The sequence below is a fragment of the Nannospalax galili genome, unplaced genomic scaffold (genome assembly GCF_000622305.1).
Source record: "Nannospalax galili isolate Female #2095 unplaced genomic scaffold, S.galili_v1.0 scaffold1937, whole genome shotgun sequence".
In the NCBI taxonomy this organism is placed as follows: Eukaryota; Metazoa; Chordata; class Mammalia; order Rodentia; family Spalacidae; genus Nannospalax; species Nannospalax galili.
In genome coordinates this window covers 53,476-63,474 of record NW_008339340.1, presented here as the reverse complement: position 1 = coordinate 63,474, position 9,999 = coordinate 53,476, and the positions used below count along the sequence as shown (strand labels likewise).

At 41.7% G+C, this 9,999-nt stretch overlaps 1 non-coding gene across 1 annotated transcript; it reads left to right on the top strand.

Moving 5' to 3' along the window:
- Nucleotides 1-7,932: 7,932 nt before the first annotated feature.
- LOC115070522 lies at nucleotides 7,933-8,038 on the top strand. Its single transcript, XR_003849673.1, has one exon. It is a non-coding gene; the product is annotated as a U6 spliceosomal RNA (small nuclear RNA).
- The last annotated feature ends 1,961 nt before the right edge of the window (nucleotides 8,039-9,999 follow it).

Genomic DNA, 9,999 nt, shown 5'->3' with positions numbered 1-9,999 from the left:
TGCTCTACATAGAGATGCCCAAAAATTTGGATTAACTCTTACCCAAATTATACAAAAGACATCAACCTCTAGTAACAAAACAATATTCATATTTATTACTTTAATGACTGATGTTCCTCCATTAAATAAATATCTAATATGTCCTATATAGTATAATTAGAGGGATTTATAATAAAAATAATTAAACAATTATTTTTACTTTGGTAATAAATGGAAATGGATACTACTACAATGACTTCTGGAGTCCCTTTTCCATTTCTAATCATTAAACAAAAGAAATATTTAGTCTTGCCTACAAGACTTATAAAATTCTGATTTTTTAACTGGTTTGATCTCTTGTTTCTATCAGTGTTTGTGTTGGGAGCTATTAGTATAAGCACAGGCATTATGTACATGGAGCTGTGGCAGGCTTGCTTGTTTACTTTATGATCTTTCACCTTGACTCAAGAGTTTGTGTGTTTTGCATACAAGTACCTATTTTTTCTGCCAAGTCAGAAGGAATGTGTTGATAATTTAGGGAAGATGGTTAAATGGTGGAATTCACAACAAGTATTTGACTGTTCCTTGATCCTCAGATATAGGTGGGAAAAAGAGCTGTTGAAGCTAATTGAGCTAAGCAAACTGTGGCTATCTGATGTTCTACTGTATAAGAAGGCTGAGCTAAAATAAACCGGGGCTGCAGTCTCTACTGACAGTCCTCCCAAGTATCTTTCTCTGTCTCTTGTTTTTCTTTCATCCTCACTCCCCCTTTCAGGTGCTCTTCATCTCAGCTGGCTGGTACTGGCAGGTGGCACCTGAACAGGGACCTGAAAAGCAGGGGAAAAAGTGAAGGACACCGCTGGAGAAACTGAGTGAGTGGACTCGGTACAATTGGGGAGTGGTGAGCATTTATCTTGGGAGAAGATGGGGCAAGGAAACAGTTGCTTGCTCTTTGTACATATGTGCGGGGTCTCTCCCTCCCCTTGTGGGTTGATGGCCACCGATCCACAAGAACAAAGGGAGCAGAAGTGATGAACAGAGTCAGGGTGGCCAGTGAGCACTGACAGAAGAAAGCCCTTCTGGGGAGGCAGATTCAGTGATACAGCTTCAGACTCAGTAAAACAGTTCCAGATTCAGTAAAACAGCTCCATTTATTCAGTGGGGGTTAGGGAAAATATAGCATGGAGGCAGCGGCCAATGCTTCATCTGATAGGTGCTAATAGTACGCTTTATTTACATGTGGTAGCAGGATCCTATCATCTGACCATGGGGCAATGCCTAATTATCATATAGAAAAAACCTGGGGGTAGTTTTTACTCCAGTTAACTATGCCAAAGGTCATGTTCTGATTAAGGTCAGGCATTTGTGCTTGGAGGCACTTTCCAGGTAAGTCAGGCAGAAAGCCCCTGCTGAGAAAGGAGCAGAACTTAACAGCAGGGTTCCCCAACACATATGTTAAAGAATATGCTTTGGGCCCAAGGAGCAAAAGTGGAACATAAGCAACTTGTAAATTTTTTAGACTTTGTAGAAAAGGTTTGTCCTTGGTTTCCTGAACAAGGTACAGTGAGTTTAGATGTGTGGTTACAGGTTGGAGAGAGAATGCAGGATTACTATGACATGGAGGGCCCTTCCAAAGTTCCCATAGATGCTTTTATATTGTGGGCTTTGGTCAAAGATAGTCTTGATCTGTGGCATGAGGTGGAGAAGGCAAAGGAAGGAACATTTGCTGAGACTAGGGAGGTGAGTCCGATAGGCTGTGACTCAGATTAAAGTGAGCTCAAACATTCCGCTCTGTCAGCTCCATTAGCCTTGCCACCCTCTTATGAAGACCCTTGTCCAGGGCTAGAAGAGGGATCTCTTAACCCTGAAGATGAGTGTGCCCTAGGAGAGGAGGCGGTTAAGTATGATCAGGAAAAACATCCACCTCTAACTGCTTTCTCTGAGAAGCCTATCACTGGGAAATTGAGCAATTAAGGGTGGAGTTAGAGGCTTTGAAGAAGGAAATGTTAAATAACAAAGAGAAAAGAGCTAGGACCACCCCAACACCCTCTGTTATAGCAGGATTAGATCCACCGCCTCCTAAATCCCTTGAGGTTGCTCCACTTCCCACAGTCGCTGTAGTTCAGAAGCCCCCACCAGGAGTTTGGTATGTGCCCAAAACTATGCAATCCCTGCTGCAGCAGGCTATTGGAGAACGAGAGGAGTCTGTGCAAGGGTTTCAGGTTTTTCCTGTCACAGAGACAGTGTACCAGCAAGGAAATCGGGTGCAGGGCTATGCTCCTGTGCCATTTAAATAGCTAAAAGAGCTAAAAACCACTTGTGCTCAGTATGGTTCCACTGCCCCTTTCACCCAGGCTTTGTTAGAATCCCTATCCACAGATGCACTTCTGCCTGGTGATTGGAAGCAGATGGTGCATGCTTGCCTTTCAGGGGGAGTAATATCCCAAGACACCAAGTAATCTCTTGCATCATACTCTTTTCACTTTAAACTTTTTGAATTTGGACAAAAATGACTGCTCTGCGGCAGATAGAATGTGGCACCCTCAGTCACAGGATACCTATGCCGAAGTCCAGTGGAAGGATCCTTTAACTGGATAATGGAATAGCCCCAACCATGTATTGATGTGGGGACGAGGGCACATTTGTGTTTTTCCACAGGACACGGATGGAGCCAGGTGGCTGCTGGAAAGGCTGGTGAGGTTCGCCAGATGAGTTCCAGAAAAAGAAGTGGGAAAGAATGATGAGGCAGCAAATGTGGCTGATGATGATGCTCCCACAAGTGATCTTGGCTGAATTATACTGGAATTATGTTCCTGATCCACCAATATTGCACCCTGTAATATGGGAAGAAAAAGAGATAGTAGTGACTGTGAATGACTCTTGATTAATCACTCGGCCCGCTTCGTAACACCTGTTGATGCAAGTGGTGACGAATTTTAATTATTTGGGATCGGGAAGCAGGTTGCCTATTTGTTTTGTTAAAGATAACAATAAGTACAGGTGTGTATAAGTAGATGACAGTGTTCTTGTTGGATGAGGTGGATACTGTACCAATGTCAAAGTGTTATTGCCAAGAGATAATAGAGGGGAAAATTTCTCCGCAATTATTTCCACCTTGTAAGCAGCGGCAGATATTCTAAATAGGCTGAGAGCCACCTTACCATCGTGGTCCTCTATCACTTCCATTGTAAGTGGTTTAGTAGGACTTGGCATGCTTTCCTCCTATGTCTTTGTTTTCATCTGGTGGCAGTAAAGTTATTTATGAAATCCTTGTGGCAAGTCAAGGATACTGTGCACATATGAGGTTGCGCTCCCTCCCCTAACAGAGGCTGGTAGTCAAAGACAGGTAAGATATTCTGGGAGAAAGTCAACCTAAGACAGGGCATAGGTGATGGAAGCTACGTGCCAATGACAGGTAAGGCTTTGCTCTAGCAGAAGACAACCTAAGACAGGCACAGTCCTTCTGTCCTGGATATAGCATAATCTACCTAAGACAGGGCATAGGTGATGGAAGCTATGTACCAATGATGGGTAAGGCTTTGCTCTAGCAGAAGACAACCTAAGACAGGCATAGTCCTTCTGTCCTGGATATAGCATAATCTGGGGTTATTAAAAAATAAAAAAGGAGGAGATGTTGGGAGCTATTAGTATAAACACAGCCATTATGTACATTGAGCTGTGGCAGGCTTGCTTGTTTACTTTATGATCTTTCACCTTGACTCAAGAGTTTGTGTGTTTTGCATACAAGTACCAATTTGTTCTGCCAAGTCAGGAGGAATGTATTATAATTTAGGGAAGATGGTTTAATGGTGGAATTCACAATAAGTATTTGACCGTTCCATGCTCCTTAGATAAAGGTGGGAAAAAAGAGCTGTTGAAGCTAATTGAGCTAAGTAAATTGTGGCTATCTGATGTCCTACTGTATAAGAAGGCTGAGCTAAAATAAACTAGGGCAGCAGTCTCTATTGACAGTCCTCCCAAGTATCTTTCTCTGTCTCTCGTTTTTCTTTCATCCTCACTCCCCCTTTCAGGTGCTGTTCATCTCCGCCAGCTGGTGCCAGCATGTTTGGTATGTAAATAAAGAAATTCTTGTTAAAAGAAAGCTTAAAAAATACTATATTGTGCCAGGCGTGGTGGTGCATGCCTTTAATCCCAGCACTCGGGGGGCAGAGGCAGGTGGATCTCTGTGAGTTCAAGGCCAACCTAGTCTACATAGTGAGTTCCAGGCCTGCTGGAGCTACTGGGGAGACCCTGTCTCAAAAGAGACAAAAAAAACTACATTGTTATGTAATTTCTTCTATATTATGTTTTCATTCACTTTTCCAAACTGAATCTGGTATGATACCAATATAATGAAACAGAACAAGTTATATTCCACAGATAAAGAGCTACTAGAGTTTGACCTAGCCACTTGTCTCCAAATTGGCTAGTTCCTCCAAGGAGCAGGGCCTGTCATGGAGCATGGACTATGGAGGTGTGGCTGTGAGCCATCTTAGGATGGAAGCCAGGAACTGAGGGTAGCACTCCTGGCATGGGGAACGTGCAGCTGTGCACAGCAGCCCAAGGACAGAATGGACTGACTCTTATGGGCCTGGGGCAGGATCACTGGGCCCAGAGGTGTGAACAAATGCTAGTGGTGACTATGGGCATGGCACGGTCTGATATGGTGGGCTCTGAGCCATGATGTGGGGCTAGGCACTGGGCACTTATTCCTTTGTAAGTTAATAAATGCACATAAAGATATGTTATATGGTTTGCTTAATAGTGCAGGAGACCCAGAGGGAATTTGGGTGACACCACTTCACATGAATTTTATCGCTGAAAAGAAAACCAAAATTTAGAAGATGGCAAATTTGTTTAAATACTTCAATATAATAAAACATTTAAATTATACTATTTAAGTATATTACAAAGAAATATATTGAAGTTCAGATAATGACAATTGTATATAATGTTCCTGACAATGTAAATTTTAAAAGAATTTACAAAAGTTATTTTTTTTAAATTTTATGTATATGAGCATTATGCCTGTATGTGTGTAAACATACTTGTGTTATGCATGGTCCACAGAGGACAGAAGAGGGTGTCAGATTCCCTGGAACTGGAGTTACGGACAGTTGTTAGCTGCCATGTGGATGCTGGGATTCAAACCCGGGTCTTCTGCAAGAACAGTCAGTGCTCTTAAATGCTGAGCCATCTCTCCAGCTCCTTAAAGAATTTAAAAAATTTATTTAAAAATTAAAAAAATTTATTTTATTTTATATATATATATTTTAAAGAAAATTGTATTATTAAAAAAGAAGGGAAAGAAGGAAGGCTCCATAAAGTGGCTTAAGCCTTTAACCCCAGGAATGAAGAGGCAGAGGCAGGAGGATTTCTGAGAGAGCAAAGTTAGCCTGATCTACAAGTTCAGACCAGCCAGGATACAGCTAGACCCTTTCTCACAAAACAAAACAACACAACACAACACAATACAAAATAAAACACAAACCTCCAGCAAAAAAGAAAGAAGAAAATGGACACAATGAATGTTTCCTGCTGCTCAAATCCCTTTCTCCACTGGTACAGTCCTATTAGCAGAGTATTCCCTGGTCAGGGAATGGTTCCACCTATGGTTAAGGTGGTTCTTCTCATGTTAATGATTGTACTCAAGATAATCCCCCAGTGGCATGCTCAGGGGTCCATCTTCCAGGTGATTCTGGATTCTGTCAAGTCAACAATTACCATTAAAGATCACATCCAAGGAACTGGGAAAAGTTCTTAACTTTGCAAAGCTTTAGACTAACTCAAAATAAAATGACAACATGACCTCCAGAAGAAAAAGCTAAATTTAAAGCCGTATAACAATGTCATGACAAAGATATAGAGTAAGTGGTTTTCTATGCCTGCATTCAATGTAAACTGAAAAGACTTCTGATAAACCTATTAAAATTGTTTTTTAGAGCTTACACATTACACTCGTACACATTTATGGACAACAATGTGACAGGTCCTTAATGAAAGTTATGCACGATGCTGCTCACTACATAACTACTCAGCACTCCAAACCTTGAGACTCTGACACTCCTCAACAGTAAATGGTTAAATAAATCACTCTAAATTGATGTCAAACAATTGTATGAAGTAAGGAGAATGTACATTCTTTCACTAACTGCAACAATGGAATTAAATCTGTTTAGTATAAATTAAATAAAATAAACCACAGTTACCCTGCTATGTTTATTTAAGGGATAATATATGAATATTTCTGAGGAAAGTAAACTTTAATTATACTTACTCCAAAAGAAAACAACAAAACTATTTTACTGCAACATTTTACTCTTTATACTGGAGGCTCTAGGGACTAGAATGATAGCTTAGAACATTAATTAAATATGTACTATTAAGATGATGAATCCAGGTCATAGAAGAGCAAATTACACGAACATCACAATCTAAGAATGGATGGCTGTGCTGGTTTATGAAGTTGAGAATCATTCGTCTCCTGTTTAACAGAATTTTAAGCAATTAATTGAAGAAGAAAATTAAACCCTTGTGGGGCTGGAGCCATGGCTCATGGTTAAGACTACTGGTTTCTCTTGTAGAGGACCCAGATTAGGTTCCCAGCACCCACATGACAGGTAACAACCTTCTATAACTCCCGACAGGAAGGGATCTGATGCCTTCCTCTGTCCTCCACAGGTTGAGACACACATGGTGCACACAGGCAAAACACTTATATACCTACAGTTAAAAAAGTTTATTGATATGCTTCGGAGAATTTCAGTTTCAGGAAGGGAAGAAAAGGAAAGGAGAGGAGAGGAGAGGAGATAGGATTGTAATACATAATAGTTGGTAGGTCTTGAGATATAACTTTAGATGGGACATGAATACTAGAGAGCCAAATCCACAAGAACCAGAAACTGGTATCTGACTAAGATCAAGGCTTGTTAAGAATCAGAATACCCTGGGTGTGGTAGTGCACACTTTTAGTCCCAGCACTCAGGAGGTGGAGGCAGGTGGATCTCTGTGAGTTCAAGGCCAGCCTGTTCTACATAGTGAATTCCAGGCCAGCTGGGGCTACATGGCAACCCTGTCAACAGCAGGATAGCAAGTAAACATATAAAATGGAAAGTAAAGGTATAGGCCAACCCCCCCAACCAAAACCAAAACAAACAAACAAAAAACAATGTATGCAAAGTAAGAAGAATCTTGGGTGAATTAGGTACAGGGGATTTTGATAGGGGAAGAACAGTGGCATTTTTATAGACTGAGATTGTAGATAAATTAGTGTGTCATAGGGGTTATTTGACTAGCTCCAGAATTTATGATACAGTACACAACCATTTGTATTTTGGGGGCATTATTATATTACTGATTTGAAGATGCAGGATATGTGATGGGGACTCAATTTTCACAAGAATCTGCCCTTATTGACCCAAGGCTACCAGTTAATTGTTATATACAAATCATATTGTTTAAAGATTTATGGAACAGGGGCTAGAGAGATGGCTCAGTGGTTAAGAGCATTGACTGCTCTTGCAGGGGACCAAGGTTTGATTACCAACACCCACGTGGTGGCTATGAACCATCCTTAACTCCAGTTCCAGGGCAATCCGAAGCCCTCTTCTGACCTCCGAGGCATTGCATGACACAGGCGTACTTACATACATGCAGGCAATACACTCAAACACATAAAATAAAAATAATAAACAAAATATTTTTAAAATATTTATGGAACTGAGCATGGTCTCCAATTGTGAAGCTGGAAGTAATTTCCAAAATCTGGAGCATCGAGCAGGGCATAACAGCCCACATTTTTGTTTTGTTTTCTTTTTCTTTCTTTCTTTTTGAGATAGGGTCTCCCTGTAGCACTAGCAGGTCTCAAATTTGATATGGAGACCAGGCTGGCCTCAAACTTACAGAGATCCACTTGCCTCTGCCTCCTGAGTGCTGGGATTAAAGGAGTGGGTTGTGCTCGCTTCGGCAGTAGTTATCCTAAAATTGGAAGGATACAGAGAAAATTAGCATGGTCCTGTGCAAGGATGATATGCAAATTTGTGAAGCGTTTCATATTTTTATATGTTACCTGAGGAAGGTGGAAGGAGAGGAGGGAGGGATATGCAAGGGACCATAGTGTGGGGGAGCAAGGGAAGTCAGGAAAGTACAGATGGTGGGAGTTGGGGGGTATTGGGGGAAGGGTGGGGATAATGGGGACACTGTAACTAGGAAGGGATGGAGGCCAGAGAGGAGAAAAAAATGAGTAGAGATGAATGGATCTTGGGGGGCTAGGAAAGCTAGAGGGAAAAGTGATGCCCTAGAAACCCTGTGAGAAATGCACATAGAGTGTCTGAACATTAATGCATATGTATACCTAGAAGTTACTTGGTAGGGAATGCAGTGCCAGATAGAAGAGAACTCCCTTAGAGCAACAAACATGCTCTACAGCACTCATCAAAGAATCTGGTCAGGCACAGACAACATACATCTGGGAGATGCCCAGTACTAGGTGACACATGTGCAGTCGAAGCTCTATAACCAAGGCTCATGGAACATAGCAGAATAAGGGGTAGAGAGAGGGCCAATGCACCCCTCAACTCTCACCAGTGAGGCTTCTGTGTGCATCAGAGTGTGATGCACACAGAAGGCCACAACTGGCCAAATTTTGGTGAATAAGAGACTATAGAGTATAGGACGGCACTCCTATATGGAACCTCACCCACCCATGGCACAGGGACCATTGCAGAAGAGAAGGGGGAAGGATTGTAAGAGCCAGTGCTGGTTCATGAATAGATGAGGTGGATGCTTCCAGGACACTGGAGGTTTGCTCCTGTGAGCCTGTGGCAGTGGTGGCATCAAACTTGGGACCCTTGTCAGCTCAATTAAACAAGGGCCCAAAGGGGAGGTGAGAAAGAGGTGGTGGGCCAGCAATAGATAGAGACCTATTTGAGACTGATTGCTGCTGGATGAGGGAGAGTATGACTTACATATGACCACTGGATGGGCTTAATAGATTTCGGTGGACACATTTACACTGAAGGACACCTGGGTACAAACACCTGAATGAACAGGACTCAACATGTATGGCAGAGTGCATAGGGTCCAGTGGGGGTATAGGGGAGGCATGGATCAGGGAGGGGATCTGATTTGAGTGGGAAATGTTGTATGAAATTTTAAAAAGTCAAAAAGCAAAAAAGCCCAATAATTAAAAAAAAAAAGGCACAGGTCACCATGCTCGGCTCGTTTGTTTTCTTGATTGGACAAAAGAGATAGACTTTTTGCCTAACTGCATACAAAACAGAGAGCAAATACCATATGAAGAGTTTGGCAATTATATAAAAGCTATGGTCCTGATTCTGGTCCTTCTGTGGGAGTGAAGCCCAGCAGAGTTCAGGGACAATTCTTCGTAAAATATTCCCACCTCAAGTAGATAATTCCTGTAGAAACTAAGGCTTCTAGTTGCACAATGTCCAAATCAATGTGATTAAAAATATTTTATTTATTATTTTTATTTTATGTGTAGGAGTGTATTGCTTACATGTATGTAAGTGCACCAGTGTGGTGCAAAATTTGTGGAGGTCAGAAGAAGGCATTGAATTCCCCTGGAACTGGAGTTAAGGGTACTTGTTGGCCACCACGTGGATGCTGGGAATTGAACCTGGGTCCTCTGCAAAAGCAGTCAGAACTCTTATCTGCTGAGCTCTCCAGCCCCATGATTGTGACTTTTTTAAGGTCTTGATATCATATCATAAAATCCTGTTTAAGAAGTACTGAGGAAAAATATGTCAACTTTGAATTATGATGACTAGACTTGGTGGTCAATTTAGCTGGCTCTGGAATCAACAAGAACACAAACCACTTGGCACTACTGTGAGGCCCTTTCTTCTTGAGGTTATTTGAAGTAGGAAGGCACACCCTTAATATATGTAGGACCTTTTGGTGGCAGCTCAGCAAAAAGGACTTGGAGGAAGGAAACTTTGCTTTTCACCTGCTCCCCTTTCCTCTTGCTGATGAGTTAGTCATTCTATGAAGTAACTGCCA